The 23,395-nt window shown below is 44.7% G+C and overlaps 2 long non-coding RNA genes across 3 annotated transcripts; one reads left to right on the forward strand and one right to left on the reverse strand.

The window, feature by feature from the left end:
- Nucleotides 1–278: 278 nt before the first annotated feature.
- On the reverse strand, nt 279–1,958 carry LOC139603137 (uncharacterized). 2 transcript variants are annotated; one of them, XR_011683587.1, is made up of 3 exons: nt 1,811–1,958; nt 1,113–1,506; nt 279–700 (listed from the first exon to the last, which is right to left on the reverse strand). It is a non-coding gene; the product is annotated as an uncharacterized lncRNA (long non-coding RNA). The 2 variants fall into 2 exon arrangements; XR_011683586.1 differs by having other exon boundaries at nt 279–1,506.
- LOC139603138 (uncharacterized) lies at nt 1,316–9,232 on the forward strand. Its single transcript, XR_011683588.1, has 2 exons — nt 1,316–1,446; nt 4,460–9,232. It is a non-coding gene; the product is annotated as an uncharacterized lncRNA (long non-coding RNA).
- Nucleotides 9,233–23,395: the final 14,163 nt, after the last annotated feature.

The raw sequence follows: 23,395 nt of genomic DNA on the forward strand, positions 1-23,395 counted from the left end.
AGGCCCAGACCAAACCCTGCTGCAGCCCCAGTTTCAGGGGAATATTGATACAGTTTATAAACACTATCCTTCCCTGCAACTCAGTCTTTCACTGCGTATCCCTGAAGTGGATTTACTCCATTCTTTGTTCCCAACAGCACCTCACCAGCCCAAATCCCACTTCTCACAGACACAAACTAAACAAAGCTAAGGCAATGGTTCCGTCAGCACCTGTGATTCCGAGTTCCCTGTTCCCTGGATTGCTCATGTTATAAATGAGAAGCTTGACTAGGCCAATATTCAAGTAGCAATCAATTTATTAATTAATATGGTAAAGTATGAGCAATACAGCACTGGGTACCGTGGGGGAAGTTTTCCCTCCAACTGCACACCGATAGTTGAGGCTTACAGCTATTTAGAGGGGTACTCATAAGCTTTCTCAGCAGTTTCTATTCCCAATTTTTACGTCACAATTCTATACACTATTGTGATTTAGTTTTTCTCAGGATGTTTCCCAGAAAGGAGTATCCCCAGATGGTGGTGGTCAGGTTTCCGAAAGAAGGAAGAAGTCTCCCAGCTGGTGAGGTCCAGCTCTCCAGATGTGGGTCCACCTTTTGATTGCAAGGATTATAAATCTCATAACAGTGATGTCCAGCTTCCCTTGGTCGAAACTATTAATCCTTGAGTTGATGTTCATCTTCCTTTCTCAAGCTGCTTTTCACTGTTTTGTTAAGGCGTGAGATAAGCGTGTTTCCTTTTTATATATTCTAAATCTATAGTTTCAAAGATCCTTACTAAAGCAATATTCTAAAATTATACTCCAAAAGGTTATTATTGCAAAACTCTTTAAGGCTTAGCTACAAGCAGAAAGTTCCTGTCAAAAAGCAACATCCTTAACGCTTAAATTCAAATGCTCCTAAATCAACTTAAGACTTATAAAGGTTAATTGTGAACAAAGGATAGATTCAAAGGCCTTCTTCCATGCTCTACTTCCTCAGTTATTTATTAGAATTCGTCTTTATAACTGTCCCATGGTCGGTTTCCACACATATCACAATCACAAATACACACATTGCCTGTATGTACCTGACACGAAACACAGCTTTGTATTTCTCACTCATCCAAGCACTCACCAATTCCACCTCGGCCCAGAGATTCAGATCTCTGTCTCCAGGGGGAAACACAACCTGACAGGACACAGCTCTGGCACCACATTTCCTCTTCCTCTCCTCCTTTTTCCAGCAGACCAGGCTGCTGGAAATGGCATTCCTTAGGGAGTTCATCCCAGCAGAGAGGAAAAGAGGAGCCTAAGTGGGGGTACGGGTGGCGGGGTCAGCGGCGCCGGGGGCAGGTGGGAGGCGTGCGGGTGACGCCAGCCAGCAGCGGAGCCAGCTCCGTCCCGGGCGCGCCGCTCCTGCGGGGATCCCCCGGCGCCGCGAGGGCTGAATGAGTGTCGCTGATTTATCTGTAAGGTCCGGGTTTCTTCACTGCTTCTCACAGCTTTTACGGTAGCTGGAACCCCACCTGCTGCACTGGGGAAAGGGAGAGGGGAGGGAAGGGAAGGGAAGGGAAGGGAAGGGAAGGGAAGGGAAGGGAAGGGAAGGGAAGGGAAGGGAAGGGAAGGGAAGGGAAGGGGGAGGGAAGGAGAGGGGAGAGCAGAGGAGAGGAGGAGAGGAGAAGGAGAGGAGAAGAAGAGAATTAAAACCAAGGCCCGGGCAGCCTGAGGGCCGAGCCCCCGGAGCCCATTCCCGGTGCTCCCCGCGCTCCCCGCACTCCCGCCCTGCCCGCGCACACGCGCGCGCTCCCGAGCGAAGGCGGGAGCGGAGCGCACCCTGGTGGGGTCACGAGAGGCGGCAGCGGGACCGTCCGAGCGGCCGGAGCGGGCCGGGGTGAGATGGGCTGGACAGGCCCAGGGCCGCGGGGTGTCCCTCTTCTAGGCTCCCGCGGCTCGTCCTTAGTGCGGGGTGTGGGAGAGTGGGGCAGCTCCGCCCCGTGCCGCCGCCTGCGGAGCGGCTGCAGAAGCCCGAGGAGAGGGGAGGGAAGGGCCGTGAGGGGCATTAAACAAAGGGCTGGAACTGGGCAAAGTGAGGGGACTCTGTGCGAAGAACGTAGGCAATTCCAGACCGCTGCGTGGGTAGAGGTGCTGCTGGCTCCTCTGGTTGGAACCATGGAGTCCCTGAATGGTTTGGCTTGGAAGGAACCTTAAAAGCTCATCCTCTTCCACCCAGCTGCCATGGCCAGAGACACATTTCACTAGACTGGGTTGTTCCAAGCCCCCTCCAACCTGGCCTTGGACACTGTCAAGGGATGGAGCAGCCACAGCTTCTCTGGGCACCCTGTGCCAAGGCCCCTCCATGCTCAAGGGAAAGCATTCCCTTCTAATATCCAACCTTCTTCGTTTAAAACAAGGTGTATTTGAAAACTCTCCTGCTACATTCTTTCTTGTGTTCTGTCAAAAAAAAACCCAAAAAAAAAACCCCAAACCCAAAACAATACAAAACCACCAGTCCCCCTCCTTCCCAGCAATGTGTTAGAAATGCCAATGATGTGAAGAAGCTGTAAAAAGCTGGATTTCACATGATGGTGATGGTAGCTTATGCATCAGAGAAGGAGCTGCTGAACATTAAAGGCACAAGTAAAAACAAAGCTGACAAAATCCTGAAAAGGATTCTGTTCTGAAATTTTAGCCCAAAATATTCCACAAGTTTATTTCCACTGGGTTAAAGAGTGTTAGTGAATTGGGAAGGTTTCCAGAGTACAGTGAAGGTGTGACATGACTTGTGACAGGAAAGGGGCAAAATACACCAGGAGAGGACTGAACTGAAAAGGTGGGGAACAAGGGCAGAGTGTTTCTATAAAACACACAAAAAGGGTGTTGGAGCTTTTTCTTGGAGCAGAATTTCAGTTTTTTTTCTGGGGTACCAACTAGTGTAAGGTCTATAAAGTAAAATGTACATGGAATGATACAGATGCTTCTCCGCAAGGCAGGAAATATTAATTACTGGGGGGTTAACAAGCAGCATGAACTCTTCTGGCACTGCTCAGTTGGGTTGTCCCTTAGGCTGAGGAAGCCAAACTGGTTCCCATGGCTTTCACCACAGCTACAGCATTGCTGCAGTGAAGGTTGGAGGTCATCCAGATCACTGCTGGCTCCAAAGAGCCATATAAACTGCTTCAGGGTCATAATTTTATTATTTTTTGTACCTGCTTAACCTCAGTTATTGGGGTGGGGTTTTCCCATGAATGTGATCATTGTACAAAACCACGTAAGACAAGTTCTGGTTGAATGAAAGACCTCTAGGACTGTTCTTACAGAATTACTTTTATTTTAAAAGCTGCATTAATAGTTTTTATGGTCATGATGCAAGAGCCAGAGCAGTCTATTTATGGATGTTTCTGGTTTATTTAAGTCTGTGATGTGTTTAGGGAAAACAACCAGGTGTCACGATCTCCCTAGTCCTCTGGTAATCCAAATATGAAAACAAGTAATATCCAGCTCTTCAGCATCTTCAAAAACACACCTGAACTTCTTATCCACATCATGAAAAACCTCAGAATGACAATCAGTTTTCCTAATTAGTTTCTAATATTTTACCCAAGTTGTTTAACTGAGTCTCTATAAATGTAATATTTTATATGTTGTCTGTTCATAACATGTGACCTTTTAATTTTTATTATTGGTTGTTATTGTCATTTTCCCTTCAGAAGGAATAGAAGTGGGATCCATAACAAGGTTATTTGGGGAATTCCATCCAGGGAAGATGCAGCTGTGCCACAGCGTGGCAGTCACCTGTCGAGTGACTGGTTCACCTCATTGAAATCCAATATTCAGACACCACAGCCTTGGGATATTTGCTAATTTGGGCACTTTCCTTGACTTTCTAAGTGCTTATTACTTTCTAGAAGTTGCTGTTCCATAAAATATTAGACTGGACTTCATTTGATCATTTAGTTGACTACCTAAAATTACCAGCTCAAATTTGAGCACTTGTCATCTTGTGTAGAATCATGGAATCCTGGAATGGTTTGGGTGGGAAGGGAGCTTTAAGGCCATCCAGTTCCATGGGCAGGGACACTTTCCACTATCCTAGGTTGCTCCAAGCTCCATCCAACCTGGCTTTGAATGTTTCCAGGAATGGGGCAGCCACAGCTTCTCTGGGCAACCTGTGCAACAGCTGCAGCACCCTCACAGGGAAGAATTTCTTCCCAATATCCCATCTATCTCTGCCCTCTGTCAGCAGGAAGCCATACCCCCTATTCCTGACACTCCAGGGTGACAGGTTCTACAAAAAGGTGTCAGAGATTGGGACCAGGAGTCTTTCCTCTTTCTTTGCCCAGCTAAATGGGACTTTTTGTCTCAATAACCTGGGATGTTATTTACTGTATGAATTCAGTGAGGGCATGTGGGAATACCTGTTATATTATGGATACTGTAGTACATTTTCATTCCTTTCCTTCTTTTGTTCCCCTTTGACTGCAGTGGCGGTGAGGGAAAAGCTGTGTACATCCACAGGGAGGGGACCTTCCATACGGAGCAGTTCCTTGCTGTTGCTGAAAGGTCTGTGAGTGGAAGAAAGGAATATATTAACTCACAGATCAGTTGGAAGATGTTTTCTGGAGGTCCTGGAGATTGATTTGGCAGGTTTTCCTTTTGGAAACCTCTGATGTTGCTGTTCCTCTCCCATCTCTGCCACTCTCTCCCCACAGCTCTCGTGTCATTGTCCCTTGGCACAAGATGATTCTCCTCTCTTTTTGCTACTCAGAGGTAATGGGAGTTTCCCAGGCAGCTGGGGACAGTACTAGCTGGATCCCGCATTCTGCCAGCTGATGGGGGTGACTTAAAGGACAGAGACACCAACAGAGAGAATGGTCTTATTTTACTAGGAATAATAAGGCACCACAACAGTAAAATGATACATTTAATCAAACAATCAGCTTACTATGCGCTTGGTTTTAATGACAAACAAAAATTAGCAAAGTGACACACCTAATCATTATTATACAAGAAAGAGAGAGAATAGTGATTTACAAAGATACATCACCAATTGCCTAAATACTTTAATCACCCAAAGTCTGCAATCGCTGGGGAGCCCTGTTTCACAGAGAGGATCTGGACAACCCTTCCCGGCAACTGGGAAAATCCTATGTGGTGTGTCCACCCATAGCTGAGGTTTCTGAATTTGCCCGTAAAGGGAGTCCAGTTTTTATAGGTCCAAATCAGCAAGTCAAAGTGACTTGATTGTATTTTTAGCTCAGGAATGCCTGGGTCTGATGGCACACTTCCCGACCAGCTAGGGCCAGCGCTTGGCCAGAGCCCAGGCTTTGGCTAGAAAGTTTTCCCCTAAAATATCATACAGACAAGCCTCTACTCATGTAAATTGGGAAAGTTTCTTAAAATGATACATTTCTTTATTTCTTGCAGATAACTACACGTGGTTATGTGAAAGTTTCTAAAGCAGCCATTTTGGTGTTAAACAGCTGGCACAAGTGTCTCAGTCATTTAATTTTAGCTAAATAATACTGCTGGTATACATAGTGACATGTGGAGAGAGACTCTGAAACTCAAAGACAAAATGAGTTTTAAAGTAGGTATGCTTTTATTTGGCCGGATGCACGAGGATATCGCCACAAAAACATGCGTACCCCCCCCCCCCCCCCCCCCCCATACACTCATGTTTCCTTATATCCCCTATAATGTTACATTTACATCAAGTTTCAGAATAGATAATTTCCTGCTCCCCTCCCTCTCTGCGTTGTATGCTAATCTTCTTATCAGTCCTTTGTACCTGCACAGTTGTCTCAGGTGGTCGTCGGGGGTCAGAGGGGATGAAGTAAAGTTGTCTTCCTCAGGGTTGACTTTTTGACCCTACTGCCTTGTGCATGCTTATTGATCTTTTGGCCACTGTCCAAGCCAGGAGTCTAGATTCATCTGGTTTCAGGGGCCCAAGGAGACTCATTATCTCAGTATCCTTGTGTGAAAAACGCGTATTTCATGACTGGCTTTTCGCAAATATTAAAATGAATATTATATGTGTTATGTTAGAAAGTTATGCTGTACTAATTTTCTTAAGTAGTGTGTTAAATATAGTTTTAGGTTATAACATAATGTTAAAATAGCAACTATGCTATGTAAGATACTTTTTAAAAGAGAGGACTCGCACTGAGATAACAGCCCAGGACACCTAAATCTTTCAAAGAAAAAGAATTTATTGCTCTCTTATCAGAAGAGACTAATGTCTTCCTGCTTCACTCAGCCCTGATGATGCCATTAGGATTCAGAGGAAGAAGCTGACACTGACCAGATAGAATCCTTTGTTTGAATGGAATTTATGCATCATGTATGAAGTGTATGAATATGCAACAAGCTGTTGCTTTTAACGGTTAATCCTCTGTTAATGTGTTCCCTTTTTCGGGCTTATTTTGCCCAGAAAGAGGCACCTGGACTGTCCGTAACTCTTTGTTTTTATTGTCTTGTATTGTCCTAAATCCTAATTGTCCGAATTTTTATTACTCTAATTATATTACTATTTTTATAACAATTTTATTACTATTAAACTTAAAATTCTAAAAACAAGTGATTGGCGTTTTTCACGCTTGCATCCTGCATCCTTTTTGATAAACATCCTTCCCCTTATTCAAGGGGTAGTGGGAGAAAAAATTAGCATAGGATGCTGAATGATTCACAGAACTGCTTATAGCAAAGCAATCTCAATCAGTGTTTTGACAGATCAGACAAATAAGCGTGAACAGGTTTGTACGCCCCCAAGCGTACAAACACAATTTTACATTAACACAATTTTACATTAACACAAACTGCAGAAGTAGTTTGTCTTTGGTCCAAAAATACTGAAGGCCTTTCTTTTAAGTTGATAATAAATGGTATGACCCAACCTTCTACTACCACCACTCCAGCCCAACCACCGCTTATGCTTAGCCCAAGACCATATATAATCAGGAAAATTGGTCAACAACACATATTGTTCAATCTGGCACGGTCTCTAAAACATGTCAAATTGCTGATGATGCAAAACAATGTCTCGGAAATTCAGCCAGCCTGTTTGCCTTTTTTGCAGACTTCCTTTGAGGGTTGGACCATCTGGCTGCAAAAACGGAAAGTCCGTTTTTTCTTTAAAAACGGACACTAGGAGACATAACCGGTGTTTTGGGAACAGGTTTTGGAATTCTAAATAGTATTGATTCTGAAGTACACTAATGGATAAATTGGCTGCCACAAATAGAGATTTGGCCAAATTAAAACAACCACTGCAATCATCCTTATTGGCTTTGGGAATGCAGCAGTGCTTGCTATCAAACATATTACCAGCTTGGGAAAAGGTAAATGCAAGTGATCACAAATTGGTAACTCATGCACTTGGTGCTACACAAAACAACCTTTCTTTGGCTCTTAGCTGTATCCAGGCACAATTGTCGATGCAGTCAGTTGCTGCCTCAATGATAAGAGAAGGTGAAGAAGACACTTTTCGTACTGAAATTCGGAAAAGAATTTGGGACAGTGACACAGATTTTGAAAGAGAATTCCAGTCCTGGTGGAACTTGATGAATTTTACTTATGACCCCATTACAAACACAGCCACAGCTCTTGTGTTAACCATAAGCAATGCCTCAGTGCATTTGAGATTTCCTATTATTGCATTAGGGCTAAATCATGATGGAGCTATTCCCAATCTTTCTGAACATAGAGAATGGGCCCATCAAACTGGTAAAAAATGGCAACATGTTAATTTGGAATCTTCTATTGTCCGAGAACTAGGCTTCATCTGTGAAAGTAATGCAATTATAGCTCAAGACATTTGTTTGGACACAGAGCAAAATATCTGTCATTTTGAAATTCATCCTAACGAGACTTTCGAAACAGGCCTTAAATATATAGGCAACGGGTGTGCGTGCTTTAGAACTGCTTGTGATATGGTATTCATAGAAAATGCAGTAGTGGATAGTAAAAATCATTCAAATTTATGTGCTTGTAACTTTACAAAATTGCAGGATGTGATTTTTCTTCAGAAGCTCCAGTTACCTCCCATTACCTTTTGCAATCTAATTAAAGACTGATTCACAAACTACTACTGTCCTAGGGTGATGTTATGATGCTTGTATCCCCATCCGTGTGTTCTGTTTATGCTGGATATCATGTTCTGTGCCTTCAAGACTGGCTCTGAAGAGCGAATGTTTTGTTTTGGTTTTGCTATCAGCCACTCCCCCACGGCTGGTGGGACACAGAGACAGGGCAGTACCTAGTGCTGCTTTTGCTTTTTGCTTTGCTTTTCGCTTTGCTCTTGCTTCTGCTCATTAGTTAGTTTAGCTAAGCAGTCCAAATTTTCCCTGGACTGTTTCTCCTTTCCCTTTTTGGACCTACTCAAACATGCTCCAGATTGGGACCTGGGAAACACCGAGAGTTTGCACCTTGTGGCCTGCAGCAGCTGCCCCAGCACCATAGGGACTGACAACAGAGTGACCACCCCCAAGAGAGACTTTCTGAATTGGTCATCTTTTTCAGAGCAGTGAAAGAGTGGTGTCATCCGGTATTGTTCCTTTTGTGTGCTGGGGGGTGCTTTGCCTGTTAAATAAACAGGTTCTTTCCACTTGTCTCCAAGGAATCCTTCGCGACCCGGTTGGGGGCAGGGGCCGTGTGGGTTTGCTTTTCTGGAGGGGCCCCTTTATGGAGGTTTTCTCCCAAATTTGCCCTAAACCAGGACATTTACCTACTCCCATTGGGCTGAACATTACTTTGGTAAAGCAATTGTTGCTTCATCAGGACTTCATCAAAATATTGGAGAAGATCAAGAAGAATGGACAGAAAGCCCTGGTAACTGTTCACCACAAGGTGAAAGAAATACACCGTATCATAGAGAGAGTAAGAAAAGATGCTGAACACAGGTGGTGGGATACTCTTTTTGGGTGGTCACCTACTGCCACAAGTGTCCTGAACAGTATGTGTCATCCCATCATTGCCCTTTTGCGTTTCGTTTTGATTGGGGTTTTTTTTATCAGCAATCTTTCTCATTATGAATAGGAGAATGATGAAACAGTTAACAAAATTGACATCTGTAATTAATGCACACAACTTGGCTGATGTCCTTTTCACTGTGGCCATCTCCAAGACTATTGACACTAGGCGACTATAAATGAGAGGATGTGTTTTGAAATAATCTTCAATTTTCTTTTGTGATTATATGAAAATTACTTTTGATTTTTGGTGAATTGTTTGGAAAAAAAATATTTTAAATTAACATTTCTTGATTTGTTTATTGCTTTATTGTCTTTGATTATATGTGATTAGTTTTGAACAATTGAAAGAATTGTTTTAAAATAATATTGTTTAAATTAATATGAATTATTATCAATATTATTATTAATATTAATTATATTTGTTTATTGTTTCCTTCCTCCCCTTTCTCTATCTTTTCTTTTCCTTCCCTTCTCTCTCTCTGTCTGATGTACTGTCTCTGCTTTCCTGTATATGCTACCAATGTATGACAAGTCCTAGAGACTTCACAATGATACTACAGAACCCTGCCGATGAAGACCCTTTGAAGACTGTCGTGAGTCACCAGGTGCTGTGAAAGACGGTCGGAGGTTCCCCTCATTTGCCTCATGACCATCCACAGGACAGACATGGGACCCTGAGAACACCGATGGGATTTCTGGCCTGCCCGTGGTGGATGAATGCCAAAAATCCTGAGGCCCCTGAGCAGAATTCTGGCCTGCCAAGTGATTGTTCACAGCTGTGTCTACAGTGACTGCTTCTAGCAGGGCCTGGCAAAGGGTGACATGCCCTGTATGCTTGCACCTGGTTCGCGACAATAGGCCAGGAATTTTCCCACCTCTTGGCCAGATGAACTTGCTGGGAAAACTTTGGTGGCTCCCCCATGGAAAATCCTTCATCTGCTCCACTACCACCGTCAGGGATGGAGATTGAAGCCCCCTGCCAAGGACTGAGACTGAGACCCCTGTAATTCTGATCCAGGGTGCTGGCCTGACTGAATGTCCTGGTTCAGAGCAAATTTGGGAGAAAACCCCCAAAGGGACCCCTCTAGGAGAGCACATTCAATTGGCCCCTTCCCCCAACCAGTCCAGGAGAAACTACCTCCTTGGAGAAAAGTGGAAAAAACCTGTTTATTAAACAATAAAACCTAAACAATATTAAACAATAAAACTCCTTGCCGCTCCAAAAGAGATGACAAACTGAGAAAGTCCCCTCCCCGGGTTGCAGCTGAGCTCACTCAGTCTCTTCTCATTCCCTCCGGTGCTGGAAATGTCACAGGCCAGGCCTGGCCTGGTGGGCCACAGGTGGAGCTGCCGGTGCTCTTCTGGTGTTCAGTCCAGAGCAGGGTTAAACAGGTCCAAAGAAAAGGGAAAAAAAAACCCAGTCCAGGGAACTTCTTTGCTTCAGCTAGCTAAAACTAACTAAAAGCAAAGGAGAGCTCTGTCCCACTGTCTGTCCATCCGCAGACAACACAGTCCAGGAGCAGGAATGAGGAGGATTGAGTGCAGTGTCTGAAAACAACCTGCATGCTTTTTCTGTCCCCCCTTCACTCTCTGGAACAAGTCTTAATGGGGCAAAACTTATCATTCAGCATAAACAGAACCAAGACAATTGGGGATAAAAGCATCATATAGTCAACCCAGGACATTGCACCCCTTATACCCATATCGTCAGCTTACTACTAAAACTAATATAAATTCTAAACACATTCTACAAACACATACATTGTACATCCAATATACAGCTATACACAGATAATGGTCATAACATTCAGCAAACAGTGATATTTACACATAGGTCTCACCCAACAATCAGATCTCCCTGAGGTACATATTGTGTTCTTCCATCTTTTTGCGTTACCCACCATGTGCAACCTGGTCCCTGAGCAAAAACAATCCCACAAATGGGTTTGTCTGTATTCGAGGCAGAATTAATCCAGTCTTCCCTAAGACAAACCTCTGACATGCACCACTGGGACTTTGTCTCCATCTACTCTGTGCAAAGGATCAGATTGGGCAGGGCCCGCTCAGTTAGTAGAGCCTCAGGTGTTAACTAACCAGGTGGCTTTTGCCAGATGCTGCTCCCAGTTTTTGAAAGATCCCCCACCTAATGCTTTCAATATGGTTTTTAACAGTCCCTTGTACCTCTCCACTTTGCCTGCAGCTGGTGCATGGTAGGGGATATGGTACATGCACTCAATGCCATGCTCCCTAGCCCAGGTGTTGATAAGGCTGTTCTTGAAATGAGTCCCATTGTCTGACTCAATCCTCTCATGGGTACCATATCTCCAAAGGACCTGCTTTTGAATGCCCAGGATGGTGTTACAGGCAGTAGCATGAGACACAGGGTAGGTTTCCAACCATCCTGTGGTGGCTTCTACCCTGCTCAGCACACAGCACTTGCCTTGGCGTGTCTGAGGCAGTGTAGTCTCATCAATCTGCCAGGCCTCCCCATACTTGTACTTGGACCACCGCCCACCATACCATAGGGGCTTCACTCCCTTGGCCTGCTTGATGGCAGCACACGTCTCACAGTCGTGGATAAGCTGTGAAATACTGTCCATGGTTAAATCCACCCCTCGCTCTCATGCCCACTTCTAGGTGGCATCCCTGCCCTGATGGCCTGAGGCATCATGGGCCCATTGAGCTAGGAATAACTCTCCCTTGTGTTGCCAATCTAGGTCTATCTTGGACACCACAATCTTTGCAGCCTGGTCTACCTGCTCGTTGTTTTGGTGCTTCTCATTGGCTCTAGTCTTGGGGACATGGGCATCTACATGGCAGACCTTCACAGGCACCTTCCCTACCCTGGTAGCAATGTCTTTCCACTCATCAGCAGCCCAAATTGGTTTTCCTCTATGCTGCCAGTTGGACTCTTTTCACCTCTCCAGCCATCCCCACAGAGCATTGGGTGCCATCCATTAATCAGTGTAGAGGTAGAGCTTTGGCCACTTCTCTTTTTCTGCAATATCAAGGGCCAGTTGAACAGCTTTGAGTTCAGCAAGTTGGCTTGATCCACCTTGTCCTTCAGTGGCCTCTGCCACCTGCCGTGTGGGGCTCCATACGGCTGCTTTCCACTTCTAGTTCATTCCCACAATGTGGCAAGAACCATCAGTGAAAAGAGCGTATCGTGTATCTTCTGCTGGCAGTTGTTGTATAGTGGAGCTTCTTCAGCCCGTGTCACTTCTTGTTCCCCTTCATCAGCGAGACCAAAGTTTTCACCTTCCGGCCAGTTTGTAGTCATTTCCAGAATCCCAGTTTTCCAATATGGGCGTGCTGTGTGATAAGAGCAATCCACTTGCTCCATGTAGCACTGGTGGCATGGTGTGTAGAGGGAACCTTGCCTTTGAACATCCACCCCAGTACTGGTAGTCGGGGTGTCAGGAGGAGTTTGCTTCTGTATCAATCACATCTGAAGTGGCTTGGACTCCTTCATAGGCAGCCAAGATTTCCTTCTCTGTTGGAGTGTAGTTGGCTTCAGAGCCTCTGTAGCTTCGACTCCAAAATCCCAGTGGTTGACCCCGAGTCTCCCCAGGCACCTTCTGCCAAAGGCTCCAGGACAAACCATGGTTCCTGGCTGCAGAGTAGAGCACATTCTTCACCTCTGGTCCTGTCCTGACTGAGCCAAGGGCTACTGCATGAGCAATCTCCTGCTTGATCTGGGCAAAGGCTTGTTGCTGCTCAGGGCCCCAGTGGAAAGTGTTCTTCTTATGGGTGACCAGGTAAAGAGGGCTCACGATCTGACTGTACTCAGGAATGTGCATTCTCCAAAAACCTATGGCACCTAGGAAAGCTTGTGTCTCTGTCTTATTGGTTGGCAGAGACATAGCTGTGGTCTTCTTGATAACATCTGTAGGAATCTGACACTGTCCATCTTGCCACTTTACTCCTAGGATCTGAATCTCACGAGCTGGTCCCTTTACTTTGCTCTTTTTAATGGCGAAACCAGCTCCCAGGAAGATTTGGATGATTTTCTTTCCTTTTTCAAACACTTCCAAAGCTGTGTTCCCCCACACAATGATGTCATCAATATACTGTAGGTGTTCTGGAGCCTCACCCTTTTCCAGTGCAGCCTGGATCAGTCCATGGCAGATGGTAGGACTGTGCTTCCACCCCTGGGGCAGTCAGTTCCAGGTGTACTGCACACCTCTCCAGGTGAAGGCAAACTGAGGCCTGCATTCTGCTGCCAGAGGAATGGAGAAAAATGCATTGACAATATCAATAGCGGTGTACCATTTCGCTGCCTTGGACTAAAGCTCGTACTGGAGCTCTAATATGTCTGGCACAGCAGCACTCAGTGGTGGAGTCACTTCATTCAATGCACAGTACACAGTCAATCTCCATTCAATGCACAGTCCACAGTCCACAGTCAATTTCCATTCTTCTTCATATTTACGCACAGGCCAAATGGGGCTGTTGAAGGGTTAGTGGGTTTTGCTGACCACCCCTTGGTTCTCCAGCTCTCGGATCATTTTGTGGATGGGAATCATCTCGAGTGGTTCTATACTGTTGACGATGCACTGTTGAAGTGGCAATTGGTATTGTTGCTTTTCTCCCTTCAAAAGTCCGGATTCTCAGACAGTCCAGGCAAGGTTTTCAATTGCTGGACACCTTTTCCCAACTAAAATTCTTTCATAGTCTGATAATTATGATACATTTTTTACAAGGAATTTTAAAAATCTTTGTTAGAGTTAAGAAAGTAAAGGACTTAGGTATTTTTCTTACCTTATCAATATTGCAATGAAATTGATAAATAAAGACCAACTCTTTTTTTTTTTTTTTTTTGAACCCAAGGAGATAATTCCCATACATTAATACATTTTGTGGACCAATATTTGCCATTCTGATGTAAGTTCTTCTTAACAATATACCTTCTGTGACTATGTTGATAACACTTTTGATGAAGATCCTAACTGGTCTTAAACACACATAGGGAGAAATTTGCTCAGCCAGTGTCAGTCTTAAGCATGCATATCAGAAGATCTTTCTATAGCTGGGGAATTTTCCCATGAAAGGGATTCAGTTATGGAAGAGAAACTTATCCTAGAGTTTTGCATTCTTCTTGAACACTACTTAAGGAACTTAGAGCCCATGTCCATTTGGATCTCTCTCTGCACAGATCTTTGTCATGCCAGTGCTTGAAATGCATCTCTAAGAGAATTCACTAGCACAGAATGAACGAGAGTGGAAGGGGTCAGTGGGGCTCACCAGGCCCAACACCCCTGCTTAAACCAGGATACCTAGAGCCTCCTGCCCAGGATTATATCTTAATAACTTTTAATGTCTTCAAAGATCCAGGCTCCACAATCTTTCTGGGCAGTCTGTGCTGTGGTTCAGTCACCCTCACACTAAAAAATCATTTTGTGATGTTCAGAGGCAATCTCCTGTATTTCAGTGTGTGCCCACTGCCTCTTGTCTTTTCACTGAGCATCCTTGAAAAGACACTGGTTCCCTCCTCTTTGCACTATTCCTTCTGGTATGCATGTGTGCTGCCGTGTAGATAAATGTCAAAAACCTCCCTGAAGCCCAGGCAGACAATATTCCCTTCACCTACCAGGCAAGTTGATTCATCAGAGGAGTTTAAAAAGTTGTCAAGCATGAAGTTCCCCTGGTAAATCCATGCTGATGATGTTATTTTGTCCTCCTTCATGTGCCTGGCAATGCTTTCCAGCAATAGCTGCTCCATCAACTTCCTGGGGATAAAAATGGCTGGCTGGATTGTACTTTTCCAAGTCCTCCTAGTTGCCTTTTTCCAAGATGGGTGACATTTGCTTTCATCCACTCTTTGGGCACTTTCCTCAGTCACTATAATCCATCAAACATGATTAGGAGTGGCCTCAGAATAACATCTGCTAACACCCTTGAGACCTGTGGCTGCATCTCAACAGGGCCTGTGGACTTCATGGAATACGTACCAATTCAGTGACTATGCCCATAAAAGTTTGCATGGGATAACAGAGCATATTAAGAGGTACCTGAAGAGTGAGTGAAAAACTATGGAAGCAATCCAAAAGGACAAAGAAGGACAAAGACTAGAGTTCCCTTTTCAGACAAAGCATCCTATCATGGAGCTGAGCAGCTTTAGATCTAGGGAAGCTTCCCCTCTGAGAGGACGCAGAAGACATTCTTTTACCTGTATCCACTAATAAAATGTATTGACCATTCACTTGCAATACAAAAAATTAAATTATTCCAAAATTGTTGCCACCTAGCTAGCGAATAATGTACTGGCTGGGCATTCCCCTAACAGATGACAGCACCTGCTTGATGCCTCTTATGCCTACAGACTATTTGAATTAGGTCATTTGAGTGGGGATTACTGGTCTTGGAACTTTCTTTCTGATGAATTTGGAATATTTACTGAAGCAAGGAGCTGAAGATGAAAACTTCATTTCCCATCAGTGCACTTCAGCATCCATGGCTGTAATCCCATTGTTTCTCACCAACTGAGTCAAGAATTTATGACTACAAAGTGAATCAGCTCCAAAAGGAAAGATAAAGGCTGGAAAACATTCTCTCTTGGTAAAGCAAATGAAGTGACTAAATTCTAATCACTCACTGGCCTAAAGCTTCAAGGAGGGGGAGATGGACCAGGTTTCCTTCCACTGCTGTTCTCTTTGTCACCTCCATGTTTTATAGGGGTGTGCAGACATTCAAAAAGATAGCTTTGCTGAATTAATAAAATTCAGTCTTAAAAAATAACTTGAGAGCAGCTGAAATGAAAAGAACTAAGAAAATGCAATTAATTCCATGGAAGATTAAAATGATTATTTCTTCATTTGGCATTTGAGGATGTATATTGTGTAAGTTTGTCTTGTGTTGTTCTACAGGTTTTCTAACTGGCACACCTTTCCTTATGAATGCACTGTCCTTTCCTAAATACTCTCATATGGAGGAAAATGCTTCTGATAAGAAGAGCACTAGGGTGTCTTTACTTGACCTTTTATTTTTACTGATGCTTGGTCCCCTGAAATGAATGTTTTTTTAAAATTGAAATGTCTTACTATTGTTCCCATGGGGTAAGCCACAGACTCTTCCAGTCAGAGCTGTCACTAGTCAGCTGTTTTCCTATCTGCCTTTAAGTAGTTGAATGTTCTGGTCTCAAAGTAGCACCTTCTGTGTAGCCATGCTCTTAGCTGCCAGTGTCATCTTGAATCCAAACACCCTCCCGCAAGGGACTGCTGGTTCTGAAATCAACTCAGGGGAAAAATTGGTCCATCCATGCTTCCTGATTTAAAATATAAAGGCATATAAAGGCATATAAAGGCATGGTGTCCCTAAACAATTCTCTGCAGTTGAACACTACTTATCTTTGCTGTGTTTCTTCAACTCACTTGCAAGTCATTCATGCGCTACCTTATTGTGAGAATTGCTTGGTTTGAAGATGATTTAAAAGGGTATGAGAATACTTTTGTGCCTCTGCTATAAGGATGCTTTTCAAATCCATACAAACTTCCTGCAAATGCAAAAGCATTCATCCTGTATTGTCCTAGGTTACAATATAAAAATGTATTCTCTTCCCATCCTCAAGAGCTGCTGAAACCAGGAGGGGCATTTTTTTTTTCCTTATCTCCTGTTAATGGGGTCATCCATGTCTTGCCACATGATTCAGAGATGACTCCCTCCAGTCATTTCTGTTCAACGGGTAATCAAGGACCCACTGCATGACTCAGAATGATTTCAGCCCATTGCGAGATGCTCTGCCCGGGGGGGGAGAAGCTAAGCATCCCCAGCTGGATATAATCTGGGTTTTGGGACACCACAAGCAGTCTTTCCACTGGATTCCCAGAGGAATGACCACCCTTACCCACTGGTTTTCCAGAGGACAAGAGCTACCTGATGGTTTCTACAGGATCACCACTTCAACAAGACCACTTCATCCAGACTGCTGCCACCACCCTAACTAGCAGGGTGACAAGTTGTATTCTGTCTGTGGTTTTTCTTTTGTTTCATTGCATGTATTTGGGTTTTTCGCCTTTTCCTAATAAATTGTATTTCTGACTTGGAGTCTTGCTGCCATGCTGGATTTCTTCAGACCGACTAGCTCCTGACACCAACAGCCAGAGTGGGCTGCCCCCAGAAAGCTGTCAAATCCAGGGTGCAGCTGTAGGGCACAGCTGCTCTATGGCACAGGTGGACTGCATTGGGGATAGGACTGCGCCGAGGGCAGGGACAAGGAACAGGGAGAGGTTCTTCTGTATGTTTTCCAAAGGAGTTTCTTCCCTGGAGGGTCAGGGACAGAAAGACACTGACTCAAATGCATAACATCAACTTAGAAATGGGGAGAGGTCCCACAGGAGGATACAATCTTTAACACACTGGGAGCAACTGGGGGTGGACCACAAAGCGGGGAATACAATGTTTAAACCAATAGGGGACTACAGGGGAGGAGAATAACTTAAACCAATGGGGTTTTAAAGGATATAAAATTGATAGGGAAGTTTCTAGAGAAAGGGGCAGGCTTGGGGCGGGATTGACATTCAGTGGGAGGAGGAAAAGGGAAGAAAAGGGCAGGTCTTTGGGGAGATGGACAACTAGGGCAAAAACTAACAACACGGGGGGGAAAGGAACGATCCATTAATAATAAAATATGCTGCAACAGCACAAAACAGGAAGTATTATAAAACTGACTACTAGAACTGCATTACAATCAAAAACACACACTGCAACAGCGACAGCGCCTCTTGCTGGTTTTGCTTTCAAACCAGAAGAGGTGCTAACCGAAAAATTTGCAAACTTAAGAGTTAACTGGCTATAGTTTTAATTTCCTTCTTAAATATATCACTGAGGGGCTACCAGCTTGTCTAATTGGCTTAGCAGCATGTCTGTTCTTAGTGCCAAGCAGGGATTCACTTTGCCAGGCATGGAGGACGCTTCTAGGAGCTTTTCACAAAAGATTCACTTCTGTGGCTGGCTTCTTCCCTCCCCACCAAAAACCAAGCCATGCAAAACCAACACCTTAACTAATCCATAGTACTTAGTACGCGTCCAATAATTCCTTTTAAACGATACTTTACATTTTTTACCAAATGCACTGAAAAGAAATGGATTGATCAAAATAGTTCCAGTTCAATAGAAATACTGGGTCATGCAACTCTGGTTTACATAGCTATTTTTTGTACAATCAACAGGAGCTTTTTTCACCTCTAAAGAAATGTTTCCTGGTGGTTTGGATCAGAAGATCCAGTATTGCCATCCTGAGATTTTTGTTTTGAAGGCCATAAGCTGTGCTCAGCGTGTTGGGTATATTCTTTGTTGTGTTTGCATATATTTTGGATAGAAAGCCAGTAGAGATGATGTCCTTGCTGCAGTAGCCATGCAAAATAAGGCAGAGCATCTGGCTGATGTACTGGAGCTGTAGACTATCCACCACTCACCCAGGGTGGTGAGGCTCTCTAAAGGAATATAATATTGGCTATGCTCTGGGAGTTTTACAGAGAGAAAGATCCTCATAGCTCTAATGATTTGTCTCCTGGAGTTCTAAAGAATATGTTGTAAAGAAGAAGGCTGCTGTCTTTCCCCACAATCTTCCATGCATTTGAGAGAATAATTTAATTTCTTGTCTGAGAATGAAAGAAATTATAGTAGTAATTAGTTCTTTTTCTCCGTCTGTGCATGACTGATTGAGTTTGGGTAGGTTACATTTTATTTCTTTTTTTTTCTTTAAATATTACATTGTAAGGTGTTCCAAATTCCCAAATTCTGCTTCACTTTATTTTGTAGGCCAGACTGGTCCATCTTGTCTCGGCTGTATTATTGCAGACCATATCTGAATGGATTTTTTTTTCATTTTGAACATTATTAGATTTAAACTGTATGAACAGAACACTTTATTTATCGTTATTTTACCAGTTTGCAAGGAAATACAGAACTTTGAAGACAATGACGCGACTCCACTTGTGGTTTTCAATGGAAGAGAAGAATTACAATGTCCTACATTCACAGCATTGTTTACAGTAATATTGCAGCTAGTTTCCAGCAACTTGGGTCAGGTTCTGGAAGCAGGCACCCATGATAGAACAGAAGTCTAAAAAAGTTCATTTTGGTGGTTTTTCTTGAAAAATAGCTAGTATGTCTCAGCGTTGTGCTGAATCTTGTTGTACAGACTCTTCTTTTGACGTCTGAACTCCTTGCTGGACTTCTGTATCTCAGAATCAGCTACAGTAAACCTGTGTTTCCTTATAGCTTTAAGAATTTGGTTCTAATCTATAAAAGCAAGAAAAGGTTGCCATATTAATACAAGATAAAGAATATGTTAAGAAAGCAGTTAATGGCATGGGGTTTTTTTCTGCAAATGGGAGCAGAGATTTAGTTGTTTGATGGAGTTTTTTTTTGCTTCTCAATAGAATTTTAGAAGTGGTGGGGTAAGAAAGTGTGGATTTTTACAGGTTTGCCTTAAAAGAAGAATTACCGGGGAAACTGTTGAAAAGAATTAATCCAGAACTCTGTGCCTTTCATACAGAGTTTTAGAAGTGAAAAGCAAGAGGAGAGAGTGAAGACAAGATGATTGAATAGAATGAATTCAAAACAGCTTTCTTTTCCCTCTGAATTACAGCTCTAAACCTTGGGGTATTAATAGGAAATACGTCACAATCTCTAAGATTTAAAAATGGATGATGAAGTTTTATATCCAGCAAAATGTAAGGCTTCACATTTTAATCTGATTTGCAGTTTGATGAAAGCCTCGCATCTTTTGCAATTTGCCAGATAACAAGTGATTTAGAACAGTAAGTATGCAAATAATCTTTTGTACCCTTCATCTTCCTTCTTATGACAATGAATACATTTATTATGCTTCTATTTTTCTTCCATGAGGGGATTTGATCATACAAATGTCTAGTCATTCTTTCCTTGTTTTCAACCACTCTAAGAGCATTAATCAAAATTATTCAGAAGTTCTTGATCTGCAACAGTGACCAGCACTAGACTGGTAAGAGTCAGTGGGCATCAGCTGATCCCCTATGACAGCAAGTGGCGGGATGTTCTGGCAGGACTGATGTTTGAGGGGCTCAAATTCTGTGAAATAAAACATTCGAGGGATGGGAAAAATGGAAACAGATTCAGAACATTCAACCCAACTCATGAACAAGTAATAAGGCAGGTAATTTTCTGTGGAAATGTCTTTAGCCCTACTGTTGTGGATGATGATTACTCTTCCTGTCTCCTTTGGCCAGCTACCAGCACAGACACGTTGATTTTCTTGATGAATTTGCAAACCAGCTGTAGGAGAAGGGCAAGAAGCCGGGGATGTTGCAGGGAATGCTCCAAGCACGGTGCCAGCAGGCCCAGCCCAGGTGGGGATGGCTGCAGGTACCTGCGCTGTTCTGCGGAAGAGGCCACGGGCGGGCTTCTGCTCTTGTGTGCGCTCCAGGGCTGCACCTGGCAAAGAGCGAGCGCAGCCAGAGCTGAGGGGAGAGGCCGGAGAACACAGCCCAGCCCTGCGCTCCCCAGGCAGGGAGAGCCCCGGGATGCCCCAGGGGATGGAGCACAGCCCCTGCGGGGTGTCTGCCCGGCCCCTCTTCCATCCTGTCCATGGGCATGGCCCAGGGGATGGGATGCGATGGGATGGGATGGTGCCAAGCTGGCTGCAGGCACCAAGCCTGTGGCCCAGCTCTGCCACTCACCCTCCTGCGGCAGCTCAAACAGCACCACCTCTTTGGTTTCCTGTGCTGGGGCAGCTGCAGGGCCTTCTTCCTCCTCTTCCCCCCAGGCCACCTTGGGCGCTCTCAGGGGTCTCTGCTCCATGTTAGTGACTGGATTTGCGGCTACTTGCAGGAGAGATGCCTCGGAAAAGCTCCAAGTCAGCAAGTCCTGCAGTTGTGCCTGGAAGGCACCTTCAAGACAGAAGACTCGGGAAGGCTACAGGACAGCAAGTCCTGCACTCTGGTCTCCAGGGCTCCTGCCACAAGGACAGGAGATTCCTGTCAAGGATTGTGGTCGGGCCTCGAGGGCACTGGTGGCAGGGATGGGAGATGCCTCTGGGGCACCAAGTCCCACGCTCTGCCCTTGAGAGCACCTGCAGAAGAGAAGCCTCGGGAAGGCCACGGGTCACCAGTCCCGTGGTCTGGCCTCGAGCTCAGCTGCAGGAATAACGCCTCGGAAAGGCTGCGGGTCAGACAGGAACGAGTGCGCTGTGCGGGGGCTCCTCACAGCACCGCTCTGTCCTGTTCTGCCCCGTTGCGTGCTCCCAGCACCCGGGCAAGCTTCTATTTCCCACGTGTCACAAAGGGGCCTTGGTCACCGGGTTCCGTTCCATGGCACAGTGACCGTGCTGCAGCGTGCCACCAGGGCCCTTGCACACACTGTCTTCTGCCCTGGGGCCGCCCCCAGCCCAGGCAAAGTGGCCCAGCTTGGAAGGAATCCCTGGCCCCAGGTGTCTAAGACAGCCCGCACAGGATCTTTAGGAAGGGCTCAGAGCATCAGCAAATGCTGTCCGGCTCTGCGGGCTCAGTCCTATCCCCATATCTTTCCCTGAGAGCATTTGAATTTCTAAATTAGAATCATTTGAAGGGAGGGGATTTACATTTTCCATTTCAGAGAAGCCTTCTGCCTTCATTAGCAGACACCTCTCTCTTCAAAGCAAGACAATTGTTTATCATCTTGCAGATCCGCAGTTTCTGGGGAGCCCCATTTTACACCAGGGACCTGGAGAACCATTCCCAGCAATTGGGAAAATCCTAGCTGGTCCATCCACCCGTAGATGAGGTCTCCAAATTTGCCCCAAAATTCAGTCCAGCTCTTAGAGGCCACAAAGAGCGAGTCCAAGTGACTTGATGATATTTTTAGCCCAGAAAGCCCTGCAGCTGATGGCACACTTCACAATCAGCAGGGGACACAGCTAGGCCAAAGCCCAGACCTCTGCTGGGAGCCTTTCTCCTCAAACACCCTTCAAACAAACCTCCAAGTCAGTTGGGAAAGTTTCTTCAAATGATACATTTCTGGCACACAACTACACAGGCCAATGGGAAAGATCCTAAAGCAGCTGCTCTGGAGTCAAAGAGCCAGCACTAAGAGTCCTTGTCATCTATTTGTAGCTAAATGCCATTTGTAGCACGGCCTTGGGATACCAGCTGTTTCCATTTATTAAATTTCTGTTTCCTCCAGTTACATGCTTGTGGGTACTGAGTTTTTGGAGTAGCTGCTTTCCATTCTGATGTTGTGTCATCACCAGCACCATCCAACAGTTCTATCTTGGTTTAGGCTTCCATATTGACAGGATCTTTTCTTGATCTCCTCCAGCTCTCATCCATAATTTCCTATATACTTGACCTAAGCATTCTTCTTTCAGGATCAATCTTAAGGCATCATCTGAACATTGGGCAAGTCCACGTAAAGTTCAAGCCTGTGTACTTGGATTGAGTCCCATCAACTTTGTGATACCCAAACCTCCATCCTTCATGCTGGCGTGCAGGATGACATCACACATGCATGGTGTTAAGTGTAGCCATTCCTTGACAGTTGATCAAATCTCTAGGTCAGGGGATTCAAGGAGCCCTGCTTTTGCATCCATGTGGTCTGCCAAGTACATTGGTCTGGGGATGATGAATATTTTTTTGGAGTGTCAATTTTCTGAAGAGATTTTAACATGATTATATATATTCTCATCTGTATTACTCACCAAGCTAATGACATGGGAGTCCACTTGCCTTTGCTGCAGACCATGTAGAATGTGCTGGTGGCTCATGGTGTCAAAAGCCTTAGTGATGTCCATGAGTATAACATCCAGTGGTCTGTGTTCTCTTTTGGCAGGTGTCATGGTTTGACACTGGCACAATGCCAGTGCCCCCATGAAGATACCCTCTCCCTGGTAGCTGCTGTGAGATGTGACCAGGAATAAGCAAAGCAGGCTCCTACTTAGGAAAGAAAAGAAAACAGAACTTTATTAACTACTCTACAACTACAAATAAAAAGGAACACACACACAGGGAAAATGAAAACCTCACAAATGCATTTCCTCCTCCCCCCACCAAATTTCCAACACAATACATCTATTCCTCAAATCACCAACTCTCGGTCCAGCACCACCTTTTAGACAATCAATCCTCAGTTCATCAAGAGGAGAGGAGTCCTTCTTGTACCATGGGCTTCCCCTGGAAACACAGTCGAAGCCTCGTGTGTTTCTGTGTCACTCATGGCACTGCCCGGAGTACATCTGCCGTCGTGACTTCTTCCTTTTCATGTCCAGTGCTCTCACCACTGAACACGGACCAGAGCTGCTTCTAGGGTTGTCTTTTTAAGGATGCTCTGTCCCGATCCAAAAAAGGCACAGTCTCTCCTTTGGGACACCTGTCGCCCCCATATTTTTTCACCCCCTGGGGCCGAGGGGCACCAACACTGAACCCTCTTGGTTCTGTGGCCATTGCCTCCCCCTAGAATGCAGTCTCTGTGTCACAAGGAGCATGGTTCTGTCCAT

The sequence above is a fragment of the Agelaius tricolor genome, unplaced genomic scaffold (assembly GCF_023055355.1).
Source record: "Agelaius tricolor isolate 1412-34295 unplaced genomic scaffold, bAgeTri1.0.p SCAF_37, whole genome shotgun sequence".
Lineage (NCBI taxonomy): Eukaryota > Metazoa > Chordata > Aves > Passeriformes > Icteridae > Agelaius > Agelaius tricolor.